The 19,530-nt window shown below is 48.9% G+C and overlaps 1 long non-coding RNA gene across 1 annotated transcript in view; it reads right to left on the bottom strand.

The window, feature by feature from the left end:
• Positions 1–19,530, bottom strand: part of LOC137534223 (uncharacterized) — a 220,933-nt gene that overhangs the window by 194,823 nt on the left and 6,580 nt on the right. Inside the window, exon 2 of the long non-coding RNA XR_011024330.1 lies at positions 5,685–5,905. This is a non-coding gene — a long non-coding RNA (uncharacterized lncRNA). The remainder of the gene's footprint in view (positions 1–5,684; positions 5,906–19,530) is intronic.

The following is a 19,530-nucleotide window of genomic DNA, read 5'->3' as shown; positions in this document are numbered from 1 at the left end:
GACTATAGATTGGAGTGTAACTAGACAAGTAAGACACAATGGCAGCACAGTGCGATGTTGCGCTGCCTTAGCGATAGCAAGCATTCAGACAGGTACAAGACAGGACTAGATTGGAGCGTAACTAGTAGCAACCACAGCTCACAGTCACGTCCACAGAAGCAGAGCAAGCAGGCTAAAGCTGACCACTAATGGTCCAATTTGTAGCGAAAAATCGTTAGAGCGATCAGAAAATCTGATCGGATTGGTTGTAAATAATCTCCATTGGTGAACACAATCGATTATGAACGTGTGAAAAAAAATGTCGCCCGAATGAATTTTCGTCGAACGAAAATTTGGATTTTCTTGGTGGTCGTGATAGATAGGAAGCAATGATCGGTTAGTTGATGGTGTAGTGAACGATTTTTCGTCCGATCAGAATTTCTGATCGCTCGAACGATTTTTCACTAGAAATTGGACCGTTAGTGGCCAGCTTAACAACAGTCACCAGCAAGCATCCACAGACAAAACTACAGGAAAGAACATAACTAATAGCAACTGCAGCCTATAGTTATATTCCCAGAACTAGAGTGGCAGGAATACTACCAGTCACCAACGTGGTGATGGCAGAATCCAAGCTATCAGGATAATGGACTTCACTGACCCACCGCGGATGTGTAACGTTTGCGGAATCGTTTTCGCGGTCAGCGCACAAGATGCGCACTGACACAGCGAAAACCCTCCACAAGTGTATAATTAGGTGAACCCAGGCTAGGTGCAATGCACCAGCAGAGGGCGATTCCCCCCGGCAGATGGCGCTGTGGAGTGCAGATGAGCACAGCCTCTGCACGGCCAAGGATGCCAAATGGGAATTGTACAGATCTAAGACAATGCAGGGCTGAACAGCCCTTAAAGAGAAAGAGCACAGAGATTGTGTGTCCACCAATCTAGTCGCCACCCAGCGACGGTGAACAAACATCAGCAGAAACAAAAGCAAGAACGCAATCGCAGAGAATGGCGATTGCCAAGAGACACCAGACAGAAAAGGACAGAGCACGAGAGGAGCAAAGGCACAGCAAACAACAATGAGAAATAACGAAAACAACAAACGCTAGCTAAACGCGAACACCGCACTCATTCGCAACAGCGAACGCGTTTACGGCGCGGTCTCCGCACGAAAAGCGCAACAGAGACAAGCACGCCACCCTGACTAACCAATAACAGACAAACACAAAAAAGAGAGAACGTGAACGCTTGCTAAACGGTTACCTCACCGAGCCTACAGCAAGCGTTCGTATCAGACAAGACAGACAAACGGGAAACAGGAATATGAGAGATATGATCCACTGCTCTTCCGCCAGAGCGAGTGCGATCCGGGTTCAGGGACAGGACAGGAAAGATCCACTGCTCTTTCCGCCAGAGCAAGTGCGATCCGGGTTCAGGGACAGGATAGGAAAGATCCACTGCTCTTTCCGCCAGAGCGGGTGCGAGCTGGGTTCAGGAACAGGATAGGAAAGATCCACTGCTCTTTCCGCCAGAGCGAGTGCGATCCGGGTTCAGGGACAGGATCACAGATCAGAAGGATCCACAGCCGCTACCGCTAGGGGCTAGTGCGATCCAAGCAAGACATAATAAGACATTTTAATAGTATCCTGAGTAAGAAAAGGTTGGAAGCGATATGTTTTTGAGCTGGAGATGACAGGAGCTGGTTAGAGAGCGATTGAGGAAGAAATGAGAGAGAGGAATTAAAGGATACCCCTAAGCAGTGAGCTTTGGGAACTGAAGTTATAGGGGTGTTAACATTTATTCAATTTTATTCATATTAAGTTTTGGGAAGAAAAATAGAACAGCAATCACTCGAAAAGAGAACTGGGCCAAGGATAGAGCCCTGAGGTACAATCCCCCCCCCCCCAACCCCACCACCACCACCATTATGAGATGTGGGTTCAGGGACAGGATCACAGATCAGAAGGATCCACAGCCGCTACCGCTAGGGGCTAGTGCGATCCAAGCAAGACAGACAGATGAGGTAGCCGGTAACAACCGCTGTTCCAGCATTACTCCAAGAAAGCAGATCAGAAGGATCCACAGCCGCTACCGCTAGAGGCTTGTGCGATCCAAGCAAGACAGATGAACAGAAGGGGCTACCAGTAGCAACCGCTGCTCTGGTTAGCACCCCCAGACAGACAGAACGATTTCCAGTCGACCACCGCTGGCGACAGGACAATCACAGCAGAGAGGCAACACAGACAAAACAGATAATCAAGCTAACTGCACTAGAGGAGCTGCCTAGTGCAGTCCCCAGAATTACTCTAAGATAACTTTAACAATCCAACATGGAAGGCTGACACTCAAGGAGTGTTTCTCAGTAACAAACCATGAAAGGATGACCAGCAAAGGATTCTGGGAAAACATGGCTTTTATACTGCCAGCCTTCAAAGGAGGCAGCTAGGTGGTTTGCATAACAAATGTATGCAAATCCCTCAGCAGCAGAGCAGGTCAGAAACTTGCAAAGGAAAGACAGGTCTCTCTTCCAGAGACCTGCAGCCCACAGACTAGAGGAATGGTCAAACAGCTGTCTGCCTGTGCAGCCAGCTGAGCGGATCATTACAGGATGCAATGAATGTCCACCAGGCATGGAAACTAGGCAATAAACAATAATACACTAAAATAATAAACAGCTCAACTAATGGATAAATATATATTAGCAAGTCTGCATATATCCGCCAAGCGGATCAGTCAAAACCAGCCTTATTAGCCGGCCGACAGACTATACACACACGGAAACTTCACTTGTTATCTATGCAAAAGAGCTTATCTGAGCTCTCCCACGAATTTAGTCATAGAGCTAAGGCCAGAAACCCACTAGGAGTGATTTCTAATTGCTAGTGATGTAAAAAAAGTTCTTGCTAATGCAATGCTATGGGGGATTTTTATAAAAATCACATCCCTCAAGTAGGATCACACCCATAGCATTACATCAGCAAGAGTTTTTCAAATCACACAGCGCTCAGAAAACCGCTCGTAGTGGGTTTCTGGCCAAAGTGCTATTTTCTGAAGCACTTATACATCAATGAAGCAGTGAGAGACAACTTCAGATAAGATTTCACTGCAGGGGAGGTCAAAGGGTCTTTAGCTCTGATTTGTTTCATGGTTTAAAATGCAAAGCGTAATTTGTAAACTGCAAATATTAGAGAATGATGCAATATTATAAAAAAAATGCTATATAACTGAAAATAAAAATATAAGACTCTTTTTTCCCTACTAATGTTCTATGAATTATCCATACAACACATACAATTCAATATATCAGAAGTATTTTTTTTTTATTTCAGTGTGAACCATGTAGTCCAAATTGTAATTTAAAAGTTTAAAAGATAATTCAAAATTGTTCTGCTTTGGGATGATGTACAGTATGAAATAATCAGCAAAAACTGTGACATAAAAAGAATATTCTGATTAGAGAAGCAAAGTCATTAAGCATGTAAAATGTGATTGTTACATCCAGATTTATATTCTAGCAAACAAAACAGTGCAACAATAAATCAGATGCTGACTGACTGTAAACACAACACAGTTGCACAGTAGGCAGAAGGAACACATTGCTGATAGGATGTAGTATCAGATGTGTGGTGTCACATGTCATAGCCATGCAGGCTATCCCCCCAGTCATTGTTTATCGGTATAGTAGTAATAATAATGACTTTACATTTGAGAAACACTTCATGTGGCTCCTGGTCAGGAGGTCATGTCCTAGCATTGTACTGTAACCAGGAAGGTCACTCTGCTGGGTCTCAGAGGGGGCATCAAGCCTGATAGCGATACCATCTGTGACTCCACTCACTACTCTACACAAATGATAAAGAAGCTAAGAAAGCAATTATGCAAATATAAAAGCCCTTGACAACATATTAGATACACATCACCATTCATCACAAAGCAGTTTATATTGCTGGGAACACGTTTCGTTTTTGCCTTCGATAGATGCCTTTGATTGATAAATTCCGACATGACCGATTCTCCGCTCGATTCTGTTCCGCTCGATTTCTCATATAAGTGAATGGAAAAAAGCTAAGAAAAACAAGCGTAAGATAAGTGAATCGAGCAGATGATTGAATGGCTAATAGATTGCGTGGAGAATCGACCTCAAAAAACGTATCGTGTGTTCCCAGCATTAAACAAGACATAGCGATGTATGGGAAGATCAACCAAGAGACAGATCTCTCTCTGATCTTGTTGGCTGCCCATAAACTGCAGGCCGATTCATGAGCAATTTCAGCATGTGCCCAACTTTAGCCTGATGCTAGCTACACAACATACAATTTTCTGTTAGATTTACCTGCCAGTTCGTTTTTTTCCAACATGTTGGAAAAAATCTATCTGGCAGGTAAATCTAACAGAAAATTGTATGGTGTGTAACTAGCAGCCTTTAATGAACTCATGCCACACCATACAATTTTCTGTTAGATTTACCTGCCAGATCGATTTTTTCCAACACGTTGGAAAAAATATATCTGGCAGGTAAATCTATCAAAAAAACGAACAGAAAATTGTATGGTGTGTACCTAGTATAAAGGGCCTAACAGACTATAGATCTAGGGAACCTCACAGCGACGCCTCTCGATGAACGAGGTTCCAGATGAATGACCCTCGGGAACATACAACGCTACACGACAGCTCATGAACGAGTGTTCAAGCGATCAAGGCACTTTGTTTCTGGAGTCGTCGGGGATCTTAAATACCTGATCCGCAATGACGTTCGTTATCACCATACTTCGCAAAGCTTTGTTCGACGCTGGCTGGATAGTGTAATGGAGACCTGGGTTCGAATCTCGGCTCTGCCTGTTCAGTAAGCCAGCACCTATTCAGTAGGAGACCTTAGGTAAGTCTCCCTGACACTGCTACTGTCTATAGAGCGCGTCCTTGTGGCTGCAGCTCTGGCGCTTTGAGTCCGCCAGGAGAAAAGCGCAATATAAATCTTTGTCTTTGACTAATTGCGTTCCTGTACCCAGTCGCAAGATCACAGAAATGATCGCTTGTCGCTTAAAAAATTGCCAGAACGGAATCGTTGGAAAAATCACGTACAAAATCGTGAAATGGGTACAGACCTTTAAAATAATGGTTGTCCTAAATGATCATCCTTGATCAGTCTGGGTGGTCCCTCCACGCATGAATCCTCCTCCTCCTAGAATGCTATTACAGTGAGAGGCCATGTGGATGTATCGGACTGGATCATTCCTATGGCCTAAATGTTTTTTTCTCTGAGGTGTTTTATTTAAGCATACTGGCCCGAGGCAAATCTACCTGGGGTAAGAACAGAGGTAAGTGCATGCTGGATCCACACACCTCTGTGCATTGCCGTTTCTCTCCTCATTCCCCCAAACCCTGTAATCACTCCATGAAAAATGTGATGATTACAGTCACGTTTTGAGATAGGGAAAGGCAGGCTTGCTGCAATGTTTCCTCCTATCACCTTGCTGAAGAGATACGTAAATAGCACACTTCACTTGCGTCAGACTGGCTGCGACTGGAGGAAGTAACAGAACCCGGTACAGAAGATGGAGAAGACTAAGGACAGCGGCGTGGGGCTGATCCAAGCTCATGGGGCTGGAGGAAGCCCCAGGTATGTATAAAACATTTTTTTCCCATCAGCTCTGGTTTCCTAGCACAGACTCTGACCTGGGTCAAAAAAGGAGTGTTTTACTTACCTGGAGCTTCTTCTAGTCCTCCATAGTCTTTGAGGCTCCTCGGTATCTTCAGGGTCCCGTCCATTGTGCTGCTGTCCCGCCTCAGAAACATCTCCAAACCTGGCTGGGCCTCGGCTAAAAGGGCACAACTGAGGAGGTGTGCAGATAGAATAGCGCATCCACATCTTTTCTGACCTGTTTTATTTTGGGTAGTTTTGGCTCAGGTTAGGTATACTTTTTACCTAAGGATATAAATAGAAAGAAAATTGTCTCTATTATTTTCTCTTAAGTCATCAGGGATCTGCAACAAACCTCATTATTGGGAAAATGTATCTTGAATGTAATGGTTTTAGCAGCCTTAGTATAAAAAAGCCAATTCTATGAAGAAGTTGACACACTCCTGGTCTCCTCGATCTCACAAGTTCACTGAGGTCTGGGTGCCAAGGTCTACTTGGACTGCTTTGCACTTGTAAGGTACCCTGGCATATTTTTTCCTTATGTGTCTAAGGCTAGTAGGTGCTCCTTTTCTTAAAGGACTTACGAGGTGAAAACCCCCCAAAAAGTTAAGTACCTGCATCCATTTTGAATCCACGGAGGACGCCGTCCGCGCCGTTCCGCCAGGTCCCCGCTGTTTAATAGTCCCCCGAGCCGGGTCCCGAACCCACAGCTCGGGTCGGGTCTCGAACCCACAGCCCGGGTCGGGCTCTCCTGTCTCCAGTAAAATGGCCGCTGGAGCTGGCCGCAGCTGCGCAATTCGCATAGATGCAAGTGCGGCTGCGCAGCTCTAGGTCCTCCCTTCCCGATCCACGCTACAGGCTGTGGATCGGGGGGGAGGCCCTAGAGCTGCGCAGCCTCACTCGCGTCTATGCGGACTGCGCAGCCACGGCCAGCTCCGGCAGCCATTTTACTGGAGGCAGGAGAGCCCGACCCAGGCTGTGGGGTCGGGAGACGGCCCGGGAGGCTATTAAACAGCGGGGACCCGGCGGAACGGCACGGAGGGCGCGGATGATGTCCTCCGTAGATTCTAAATTGATGCAGATACTTAACTTTTTTGGGGGTTTCCCCTCGTAAGTCCTTTAAGAGATTCAGTATCATATGCATATCAAATTCTTAATTTTTCTTTTCTGCTTGTACTTTTGCAAAAGAAAAAAAAAAATCTATAAAAAAGGGCACAATTTTGGTGGGTTTAGTACCCAATGCAAGCAATGACCCTATTAGTTACAATAAGTTTTAACTCAAAGGACAACTGAAGTGAAAGGGTTATGGAGGCAGACATATTTATTTCCTTTTAAAGGACAACTGATGTGAGAAGGATATGGAGGCTGCCATATTTGTTTCCTTTTAAACAATACAAGTTGCCTGGCTTTCCTGCTGATCCTCTGCCTCTAATACTTAGCCATAGACCCCGAACAAGCATATGCAGCAGATAATGTGTTTCTGACATTATTGTCAGATTTATTATTTATTATTTATTGTACTTATAAAGCGCCAACATATTACGCAGCGCTGAACATTAATTTAGGTTACAGACAATATTTAGGGGTGACATACAGCAATATGACAATACAGGATACAAGAAAACCAGATCACACACCATAGTATGAGTACCAGGTAATGCTTAGTCAGTCACTGGATGGAGCATGGAGATTAGGCAAGTTAGGTTCACTCAGATGCATATCATGGGTTCACAGTAATGGAGGTGCATGATCAGGTAGGACACAAAAGGAGGAGGACCCTGCCCAAAGGTTTACAATCTAGAGGGAGAGGTAAGGACACGAATGGTAGGGGACCAGAGTTCAGCTGTAGGTTTAGAGCACTTGTGAGGGGTAGTAGGCCAGACTGAAAAGTTGAGTTTTGAGGGCTTTCTTGAAGATGTTGAAGGAGGGGGCTGCCCTAATGGGTGGAGGTAGGGAGTTCCATAGTGTTGGAGCAGCTCTTGAGAAGTCCTGGAGGCGTGCATGGGACTGGGTGATGCGGGGGGTGGTTAGGCGAAGTTCATTGGAAGAGCAGAGTGAGCGGCTAGGTGTGTACCTCTGAGTAAGATCGGAAATGTAGGTTGGACAGGTTTTGTGGACAGATTTGTAGGTCAGGCACAGTATCTTGAATCTGATTCTGGACTGGATAGGAAGCCAGTGGAGGGATTCTAGGAGGGGATCTGCCGTGGTGGAGCGATGGGAGCAATGGATAATTCTGGCTGCCGCATTCATGATGGACTGCAGTGGGGCTGTTCGGGTCATAGGGAGACCAGAAAGCAGGGCATTGCAGTAGTCAAGGCGGGAAATTATGAGGGCATGGATGAGGAGTTTGGTGGTGGCAGAGGTCAGGAAAGGGCGAAGCTTACAGATGTTACGAAGGTGGAAGTTGCAGGACTTTGTGAGGTTTTGGATGTGGAAAGTGAAGGAGAGTGCGGAGTCCAGCGTGACACCCAGACAGCGGGCTTGAGAGGTAGGGCGAATGGTAGTGTGGTTAACAGTGACATGCACATCTGGGAGGTTCGTGGATGGCCGGGGTGGGAAGATCATAAATTCCGTTTTGTCTAGATTTAGTTTCAGGAACCTAGCGGACATCCAGGAGGAGATGGCTGATAGGCAGGAGGAGACCTTGTCCATGGTAGTGGTGGATATGTCAGGGGTGTGGAGGTAGATCTGGGTGTCATCTGCATACAGATGATAGTTGAAACCCATGGAGGAGATAACCTTGCCAATGGAGGATGTGTGTAGGGTGAACAGTAGGGGGCCAAGGACCGAACCTTGGCGGACTCCCACCGAGAGGTGGTTGGGGGTGGACGAGGACTCGTTGAAGGCGGTCGTGAAGGATCGGTTGGAGAGATAGGATGAAAGCCAGGACAGGGCGAGATCGTGAATGCTAGGGGATGATCTACTGTGTCAAAAGCTGCTGACAGGTCAAGGAGGAGGAGAATGGAGTATTTACCTTCAGCTTTAGCTAAGGCAAGGTCGTTGACCACTTTGGTGAGAGCAGTTTCGGTTGAGTGGGCAGGCCGAAATCCAGATTGGAGTGGGTCTAGCAGTGAGTTGGCATTGAGGTACTGGGTCAGGCGTTTGTGAACCAGACGCTCAAGGAGTTTTGAGGCCAAGGGGAGGAGGGAGATAGGACGGTAGTTGGAGGGTAGCGAGGGGTCGAGTGAGGGTTTCTTGAGCAGGGGTAGTACAGTGGCCTGCTTGAAGTCTGAGGGGAAGGTGCCTGTGGATAGGGAGAGGTTGAACAGGGTAGTGAGGACTGGGGCCAATTCCGTGAAGTGAGGCAGGAGTAAATCAGAAGGGATGGGGTCAAGGGGGGGAAGTAGTGGTATGGGAAGTCTGCAGTAGGTGGTTGACTTCCTTGGTGGTAGTAGGAGTGAAGGATGTGAGGGGAGGATAGGGTGGAGGAGGAGCTGGTTGGGAGGGGGTGGGAGGTGAAGATTGGATATTGGATATTTCCTGGCGGATGGAGACAATTTTGTTGGTGAAGTGGGTGGCTAAATCTGTGGCAGAGAGGGAGGAAACGGAGGGTGGGGGGGTGGGATTAAGCAGGGAGTTGAAGGTGGCAAAAAGACGACGGGGGTTGGAAGCTTGTGCTCCGATGAGCTTGGTAAAGTATTCCTGCTTCGCATGAGCAAGGGCAGTGTGGAACTGCAGCAGGTTGGTCTTGTACTGTAGGAAATCCTGGTTAAGTCTAGTTTTTCTCCATTTCCGTTCATGTGGCGCGTGTTTTCCTCTGGAGGATGCGAGTATGGGTAGTGCGCCAGGGCTGGGGGTTAGGGGGTCGGTTGCGGCGAAATATTGGTGGAGCAGCTTTCTCTAGGGCTGATGAGAGAGTTTGGCGATACTGAGCTGCAGCAAGATTAGGACAGGTTAGGGTGGGGAGAGTGGAGGAGAGGGCATGGAGGGGGTCAGCAAGGACACTAGGGTTGAGCTTGCGTAGGTCTCGCTGCCATCGACCAGGTAGGTGGGTGGCTAATTTGGAGGTGCCTTCCGTGAGGAGGTTGAAGGTGAGAAGGTGATGGTCTGAGGGTGGAAAGGGTGCTATGTCAAGGTCTGCAATGGTGGTGGATTTAGTGAATATAAGGTCGAGAGTGTGACCTGCAGTGTGAGTGGGGGTGTTGGCGTGTTGTACTAGTCCAAGTGAGTTGGCAATGGTGAGTAGCCGGGTCACAGCAGAGCTCTGGGCTTCATCGATGGGAATATTGAAATCCCCAAGGATGATGGTGGGGAGGTCAGAGGAGAGGATGTGAGGGAGCCAGGAGGCAAGGTCATCGAGAAATTGTAGGGTGGAGCCCGGAGGACGGTATAAGACCGCAACAGTGGCAGGGAGGGGGTGGTAGAGGCGGATGGTGTGGGCCTCAAATGATGTGAATTGTAGAGAGGTAGGTGGTGTGAGGACACGGAAGGTGCAGGATGGGGAGAGGAGCAGACCCACCCCTCCCCCGGTCCTGTTGTCTGGTCTGGGGGTGTGACTGAGGTGAAGCCCCCCGTAGGAGAGGGCAGCCTCTGCAGCAGAGTCAGAGGGGGTGAGCCATGTCTCAGTGAGTGCGAGGATGGTGAGGGATTTGGAGAGGAAAAGGTCGTGGACTGCTGTAAGTTTGTTGCGGACGGATCTGGCATTCCAGAGACCGCAGGGTAGGGTGAGTATGTGTTTGTGGGTGGGATGGATGGAAATAAGGTTGGAGCGAGGATGGGTGTTGAGGTTATTTGTGGACAGAGGGCTGTGAAGTGTATGGAGCAGGTCAGCAGGGGATGCTTGTCTGGCAGCAGGCTGTGGCCCAGGATTGGGTGATATATCACCAGCTGCAAGTAAGAGTAGGAGGGAGAGAGTAAGCAAATGTGAATGGGATTTAAATGTTTGTGAGGTTTTTGAGCTGCTGGAGGGAGAGAGAGATTTCAGGAGAGCTAACAGCTCATGAGAAGCTGAGTAAGGTGAGGAAAGCAGAGCAGGTGAAATGAATATGGAGTGTGATACATTGGGAGGATGCATATTGCAATGCAACTTGTAGATGTTTGCAGACAAGCAGAACATAAGAAAAAGTGCAGTAAACATGGTAATGGTCTCTAATTATAACCAGGAAGTTTCCAACCACTAAACAGTTTAAATGAGTATGCAGTTAGTGCAAGCAAACCTGTGTAAAGAAGCAGAGTCTACTTGGCCATGCAACATCAGATCTGACAAGATTAGCTGCATGCTTGTTTCTGGTGTGATTCAGACACTACTGCAGCCAACAAGGTTATCAGGAGTGCCAGGCAACTGATATGGTTTAATAGGAAATAAATATGGCAGCCTCCATATGCTTCCTACTTCAGGTTTCCTTTAAAGGGAACCTAACGCGAGAGGGATATGGAGGCTGCCATATGTATTTCCTTTTAGACAATGCAGATTGCCTTGCTGTCCTGCTGATCTTCTGCCTCTAATACTTTTAGCCATAGACCCTGAACAAGCATGCAGCATATCAGGTGTTTCTGACATTATTGTCAGATCTGACAAGATTAGTTGCATGCTTGTTTCAAGTGTGATTCAGACACTCTTGCAGCCAAATAGGGCTGCCAGGCAACTAGTATTGTTTAAAAGGAAATAAATATGGCAGCCTCCATATACTTCTCACTACAGTTTTATTTTAAGCAATACCAGTTGACTGGCTATCCTGCTGATCCTCTGCCTCTAATGCTTTTAGCCATAGACCCTGAACAAGCATGCAGCAGATCAGGGGCCTGATTCACAAAGCGGTGCAAACTGTTTAGAACGGGTGTGCTAAACAGTTAGCACGTGAAGTGCTGTTCGCAGACTTTTGCGCGCGCAAAGTGCCGTGATTCGCGTGATCGCGGACTTCTGCGCGTGCAAAGTGCCGCGATTCGCGCTACCACGGACTTTTGCGCGCGCAATTTGGCGCAAATCGCTGCAAATTGTGTGCGCAAAAGTCCGCGATCGTGCGAATCGCGGCACTTTGCTTGCGCAAAAGTCCGCGAATGGACTTCACGTGCTAACTGTTTGCACCGCTTTGTGAATCAGGCCCCAGGTGTTTCTGACATTATTGTCAGATCTGACTAAATTAGCTGCATGCTTGTTTCTAGTGTTATTCAGACACTACTGCTGCAGCCAAATAGATCAGCAGAACTGCCAGTTAACTGGTATTATTTAAAAGGAAATAAATATGGCAGCCTCCATATACTTCTCACTTCAGCTGATCTGTAAGCCTCTTTCATAGGAGCAGCTGTTGGCAGTGAATGCGATGTTGGGGTACACCAGTAAACACACTAACTTGTCAGCCAAGTCAGTCCTATATAGCCACCTCACCTGGGAGTCATGTAGCATGTGTATCTAGCCGCAGAAAACATCATAAAATTCACTGGAGGAGACTTTGATGATAGGAAAAAATAGATAAAAAGTAGAAGGCAGAGGATAAAATGCATAGAGAGTATTTGTGAAGCTGCCTGTGAGCATGCCTGTCCTAGAGCTGAAACATGTACTGGCTGATAGACTGGCCTGTGTGCTAAAGTCCATGACGGCACAAAGAGAGTCAGTTCTGGAGCTCATCTGGTAGCCACGCTCTTCACAATTGATGGGGGGGGGGGGCTAAGGGTTAAGGTCAGGTATTGTCGGGGGAGAGGGGGGGTTTAGGCATTGGAAGGGCGGGTGGTTAGAGATACAGTGCTGTCCATAATTATTCATACCCCTGGCAATTTTTGACTTAAAGTTACTTTTATTCAACCAGCAATTAATTATATGATGGGAAATTACATAGGTGTCTCCTAAAAAAGACTAAGACGATGTACAAGAGGCATTATTGTGGAAAAAAAAACATTTCTCAGCTTTTATTTACATTTAAACAAAAAGTGTCTAATCCAAAATTATTCATACTCTTCACATACTGTCACAGTCTGTGGGAAAATCCAAAGTTCTATACCATTCCAAATAGTCCAAGCTGTTCCTAATTACCCTGATTAATTGGGAACAGCTGTTTTAATCAACTCAACAGGTGAAAGACAGCAGCTCTCTGCAGTTGGTGTGTGGACAGTCATGGCTAAGACAAAGGAGCTCAGTGAGGACCCCCAGCTGCGCATTGTGGCTGCTCACAAGTCAGGAAAGGGCTACAATGCCATTTCTAAATGTTTTCAAGTTTCAGTGGCTAGTGGCTACAGTACAAAGTATTATTAAAAAATACAAAATGTTCCACACTGTGGAAAATGTCAGAGGACGTGGTTGGAAGCCAAAAGTGACAACTGTGCTGGCCAGGAGGATAATGAGAGATAGTGAAAAAGAATCCAAGGATCACCACCAAGGCCATCCTGTTGAATCTGGACTCTGCTGGTGGCAATGTCTCAAGGCAGACAATCCAACAGACACTGCACACTGCTGGGTTCCACGGATGCAGACCAAGGTGGACGTCACTTCTCCAGATAAGGCACACAAAAGCTGGCTTGGCCTTTGCAAATGCTCATCTGTACAAAGAAGAAGACTTCTGGTCTTCTGTGTTATGGTCAGATGAAACAAAAAATGGAATTGTTTGGTCACAATGATGTTTCCTTCATTTGGCGTAAAAAAAGCAGAATCCTTCAACCCAAAGAACACCATTCCCACTGTCAAACATGGTGGTGGGAACCTAATGCTTTGGGGGTGTTTTTCAGCCAATGGACCATAGAACCTTAACACAGTAAATGGCACCATGAAAAAAGAGCAATACACGAGGATTCTCAATGACAACTAGAGTTGGGCCGAACCTCCGATTTTAGGTTCGCGAACCGGGTTCGCGAACTTCCGCGGAAGGTTCGGTTCGCGTTAAAGTTCGCGAACCGCAATAGACTTCAATGGGGATGCGAACTTTGAAAAAAAAATTTATGCTGGCCACAAAAGTGATGGAAAAGATGTTTCAAGGGGTCTAACACCTGGAGGGGGGGCATGGCGGAGTGGGATAGACGCCAAAAGTCCCCGGGAAAAATCTGGATTTGACGCAAAGCAGCGTTTTAAGGGCAGAAATCACATTGAATGCTAAATGACAGGCCTAAAGTGCTTTAAAACATCTTGCATGTGTATACATCAATCAGGTAGTGTAATTAAGGTACTGCTTCACACTGACACACCAAACTCACCGTGTAACGCACCGCAAACAGCTGTTTGTGTAGTGATGGCCGTGCTGGACTGGTGCGCACCATGGCGAGAGTGCAGGTTTTGGTGGCTTTACAGCCCATATGGTCGCCTGGCTGATGTAGCTGAATGACAGAACATTGACTGTCCAGATGATCAAATTTGGTCTGACCACAATGAAGCAACGACCTTATTATCTTTTGTGTGCCCCCCGAGACACTCATCTAGGCGCCGGTCATTGCTTCATTGTGATACGCAAGCCCCTTCACCACGGCAAGGTAATGATCACGAAGGGGAATGGGCGCATGTACATGCCTTTTCTTTTGTTGTTGCAGCTGCCCGCAGTGCAGCCAGAAAAATTAGGCAGTCATGTACACGCACCAGAAAAATTATTACAGCGGCCGCTGGTAGCAGCGGCCTAAAAAATTCAGCAATCCGCCTGGAGTCCCGGACCCTGTTGGTGGTGGCGGAGAAGGTAGTCAAGCGGCCTGCAGGCAGACATGCTGTGTGGAGGGACTGGGAGCGACTTAGTCTTCTTGGGGCAGGCCAGGCAGCCAGTCACACGGCGTGCAGGCAGAGATGCTGTGTGTGCGGGGACTGACTTAGTCTTGGGGCGGGCAGCAGCCCTCCGGGATCCATGCCTCATTCATTTTGATAAAGGTGAGGTACTTAACACTTTTGTGACTTAGGCGACTTCTCTTCTCAGTGACAATGCCTCCAGCTGCGCTGAAGGTCCTTTCTGACAGGACGCTTGCGGCAGGGCAGGAGAGAAGGTGGATGGCAAATTGGGACAGCTCTGGCCACAGGTCAAGCCTGCGCACCCAGTAGTTCAAGGGTTCCTCATCGCTGTTCACAGCAGTGTCTACATCCACACTTAAGGCCAGGTAGTCGGCTACCTGCCGTTCCAGGCGTTGGTGGAGGGTGGATCCGGAAGGGCTACGGCGAGGCGTTGGACTAAAGAACGTCCGCATGTCCGACATCACCATGAGATCGCTGGAGCGTCCTGTCTTTGACTGCGTGGACACGGGAGGAGGATTAGTGGCAGTGGTACCTTGCTGGCGTTGTGCTGTCACATCACCCTTAAAGGCATTGTAAAGCATAGTTGACAGCTTGTTCTGCATGTGCTGCATCCTTTCCACCTTCAGGTGAGTTGGTAACAGGTCCGCCACTTTGTGCCTGTACCGAGGGTCTAGTAGTGTGGTCACCCAGTACAGCTTATTCCCCTTGAGGTTTTTTATACGGGGGTCCCTCAACAGGCAGGACAGCATAAAAGACGACATCTGCACAAAGTCGGATCCAGTACCCTCCATCTCCTCTTGCTCTTCCTCAGTGACGTCACATAAGTCAACCTCCTCCCCCCAGCCGCGAACAATACCACGGGAAGGTTGAGCAGCACAAGCCCCCTGCGACGCCTGCTGCGGTTGTTCTCCTGCCGCCGTCTCCTCCTCCTCCTCCTCCCCCAAAGAAACACCTTGCTCATCATTCTCTGAGTCTGATTCGTCTTCTGCACACGACTTCTCTTCTTCCTCCTCCTCCCCCCTCTGTGCTGCCGCAGGTGTTGAGGAAACAGCTGGGTCTGATGAAAATTGGTCCCATGCCTGTTCCTGCCGTAACGGTTCCTGGTCACGCTCATTCGCAGCTTCATCCGCCACTCTACGCACAGCACGCTCCAAGAAGTAAGCGTAGGGAATTAAGTCGCTGATGGTGCCCTCACTGCGGCTCACCAGGTTGGTCACCTCCTCAAACGGCCGCATGAGCCTGCATGCATTTTTCATCAGTGTCCAGTTGTCGGGCCAGAACATCCCCATCTTCCCAGACTGTTTAATTCTACTGTAGTTGTAGAGGTACTGGGTGACGGCTTTCTTCTGTTCTAGCAGGCGGGAGAACATGAGCAGGGTCGAATTCCAGCGAGTCGGGCTATCGCAAATCAGGCATCTCACCGGCATGTTGTTTTTCCGCTGAATTTCCGCAAAGCGTGCCATGGCTGTGTAAGACCGCCTCAAATGCCCACAGAACTTCCTGGCCTGCTTCAGGACATCCGCTAAGCCAGGGTACTTTGCCACAAATCTTTGAACAACTAGATTCATGACATGTGCCATGCAGGGTATGTGTGTCAGCTTCCCCATATGCAAAGCGGCAAGCAGATTGCTGCCGTTGTCGCCAGGCCCGGATTTACCTCACAGAAGCCTATAGGCACAGATGTCCTGACACCCTAGACTTCACACTCCATGAACCTACAAACCCCTGCCGAACCGCACGGCAAGTGTGCTGGCTGCCTCAGCTGTCACTTTGCCTTACTTCCCTTGCCCGCCATAGCTACAGGTGTCCCTTAGTATTAGATAGCCAGAGGTACCCTCAGTATTAAGTAGCTAGAGGTGCCCCTGACTGAAAGGAGATCTTGTCAGTGTGATGCCGGCAGCTGGGTGAGCAACTCATTTACGCTCTGCTCGGGATAGGGAAGGAGAGAGGCGCTAGGATAGGGGAGTGAGCCGCCTTTCCATCATCAAGCGCCTGTAGGCACGTGCCTACAGTGCCTTATGGTAAATCCAGCCCTGGTTGTCGCACACCACGTTGCCTATCTCCAGGTGGTGCGGGGTCAGCCACTCATCCACCTGTTTCTTAAGAGCAGCCAGGAGAGCTGCTCCAGTGTGACTCTCCGCTTTGAGACAAGACATGTCTAAGATGGCGTGACACCGTCGTACCTGGCATGTAGCATAGGCCCTGCGGAGCTGGGGCTGTGTAGCTGGAGAGGAGAACTGCCACTCAGCCAAGGAGGAGGAGGACAGCAAAGAGCATGTAGCAGGAGGAGAGGAGGTGGCAGGAGGCCTGCCTGCAAGCCGTGGAGGTGTCACAATTTGGTCCGCTGCGCCCTGCTTGCCATCGTTCACCACCAGGTTGACCCAATGGGCTGTGTACGTAATGTAGCGGCCCTGCCCGTGCTTGGCAGACCAGGCATCCGTGGTCAGGTGGACCCTTGACCCAACGCTCTTCGCAAGAGATGACACCACTTGCCTCTCAACTTCACGGTGCAGTTGGGGTATGGCCTTTCTCGAAATATAAGTGCGGCCTGGCATCTTCCACTGCGGTGTTCCGATGGCCACAAATTTAAGGAAGGCCTCAGAGTCCACCAGCCGGTATGGTAACAGCTGGTGAGCTAACAGTTCCGCCACGCCAGCTGTCAGACGCCGGGCAAGGGGGTGACTGGCCGAAATTGGCTTCTTCCGCTCAAACATTTCCTTCACGGACACCTGACTGCTGCTGTGGGCAGAGGAGCAGGGAGCGCTCAAGGGCAGAGGCGGAGTGGAGGAGGGTGCCTGTGAAGGTGGAAGGGAGAAAGCAGCAGAAGCAGATGATGCACCTGAAGGAGGAAGAGGAGAAGGAGGGTGACTTTTCTTTTGTGTGCTGCTGCTGCTTTTGCTCAGGTGGCCATCCCATTGCTGTTTGTGCCTTTTCTCCAGGTGCCTTCGTAAGGCACTTGTCCCTACGTGAGTGTTGGCCTTTCCACGGCTCAATTTTTGTTGGCAGAGCGAACAGATGGCTTTGGTCCGATCTGAGGCACACACATTAAAACATTTCCACACCGCTGAGCCACCCTGGGATGTAGGCACTATGGGGACCTCAGCAGCTGATGCTGAAGGGCAAGTTGGCTGGCTGTACATAGGTGGCGATACATGGTGCCGGACACTGCCACCAGCTGTTTCTGACGAAGAGCTGCCCCAGCTTCTTTCAGCAACTTCTCTCTTCCTACTACTCTCTGACTCCCCCTCTGAACTGTCCCCCTCTTCATCTCCTCTATTGGGAACATACAGAGGATCCCTATCATCGTCATCATCGTAATCATCCTGCCCAGCTTCGCTTGCCTCAGAAAAATCCAAACATGCACCATCAGTAGGTCCTTCATCCTCCTTACACGTTACATCCATAGTGTTGCCGCGTAACTCAGACATATGAGCTGGTGAAAATTCATCTGGCTGTAACAATGGCTGTGCATCAGTGATTTCAACACTAAATAATTCTTGCGAAGTGTCAAATGCAGCGGAAGTGGTGCTAGTAGTAGCGCTGGTGGCTGAGCAAGATGAGGTGTTCTGTGTCGCTAAATACTCAACCACGTCCTGACAATCTTGGGAGGTGATGGGACGTGCCTTCTTCCGAGCACTGTACTGTGGGCCAGGTCCACACGAAATTACATTTACACGACCTCGCGCAGACCTGCCGGGTGGACTTCCTCTGGCTCTGGCACTACCTCTTCCTCTACCTGTTTTGTCCATATCGGGTATGCACGGAGTGGTATATCACACTGCGTGCACTCACGTAGGTAGGTGGGTTCACTTAACTGCACAGGTATGCACACTGATGCGGTGGGTTCACTGAACAGAACAGGTATACAGTGGCGGGTTCACTGAACAGTACAGGTATACAGTGGCGGGTTCACTGAACACAACAGGTATGCAGTGGCGGGTTCACTGAACAGAACAGGTATACAGTGGCGGGTTCACTGAACAGAACAGGTATGCAGTGGCGGGTTCACAGAACAGGTATGCAGTGGCAGGTTCACTGAACACAACAGGTATGTAGTGGCGGGTTCACTGAACAGAACAGGTATACAGTGGCGGGTTCACTGAACAGAACAGGTATGCAGTGGCGGGTTCACAGAACAGGTATGCAGTGGCAGGTTCACTGAACACAACAGGTATGCAGTGGCGTGTTCACTGAACAGGTATACAGTGGCGGGTCCACTGAACAGAACAGGTATGCAGTGGCAGGTTCACTGAACACAACAGGTATGCAGTGGCGGGTTCACTGAACAGAACAGGTATACAGTGGCGGGTTCACTGAACAGTACAGGTATACAGTGGCGGGTTCACTGAACACAACAGGTATGCAGTGGCGGGTTCACTGAACAGAACAGGTATACATTGGCGGGTTCACTGAACACAACAGGTATGCAGTGGCGGGTTCACTGAACAGGTATACAGTGGCGGGTTCACTGAACAGAACAGGTATACAGTGGCGGGTTCACTGAACACAACAGGTATGCAGTGGCGGGTTCACAGAACAGGTATGCAGTGGCAGGTTCACTGAACACAACAGGTATGCAGTGGCGGGTTCACTGAACAGGTATACAGTGGCGGGTCCACTGAACAGAACGGGTATGCAGTGGCAGGTTCACTGAACACAACAGGTATGCAGTGGCGGGTTCACTGAACAGGTATACAGTGGCGGGTCCACTGAACAGAACAGGTATGCAGTGGTGGGTTCACTGAACACAACAGGTATGCAGTGGTGGGTTCACTGAACAGGTATGCAGTGGTGAGTTCACAGAACAGGTATGCAGTGGCGGGTTCACAGAACAGGTATGCAGTGGCAGGTTCACTGAACACAACAGGTATGCAGTGGCGGGTTCACTGAACAGGTATACAGTGGTGGGTCCACTGAACAGAACGGGTATGCAGTGGCGGGTTCACTGAACACAACAGGTATGCAGTGGTGGGTTCACTGAACAGGTATGCAGTGGTGGGTTCACAGAACAGGTATGCAGTGGTGGGTTCACAGAACAGGTATGCAGTGGTGGGTTCACAGAACAGGTATGCAGTGGCAGCCTGGCAGGTTCACTGAACAGGTATGCAGTGGTGGGTTCACAGAACAGGTATGCAGTGGCAGCCTGGCAGGTTCACTGAACAGGTATGCAGTGGTGGGTTAACAGAACAGGTATGCAGTGGCGGGTTCAATGAACAGGTATGCAGTGGTGGGTTCAATGAACAGGTATGCAGTGGTGGGTTCACAGAACAGGTATGCA

This window comes from Hyperolius riggenbachi, chromosome 10, assembly GCF_040937935.1.
Source record: "Hyperolius riggenbachi isolate aHypRig1 chromosome 10, aHypRig1.pri, whole genome shotgun sequence".
In the NCBI taxonomy this organism is placed as follows: Eukaryota; Metazoa; Chordata; class Amphibia; order Anura; family Hyperoliidae; genus Hyperolius; species Hyperolius riggenbachi.
This window is presented reverse-complemented; position numbering and strand designations above follow the sequence as displayed.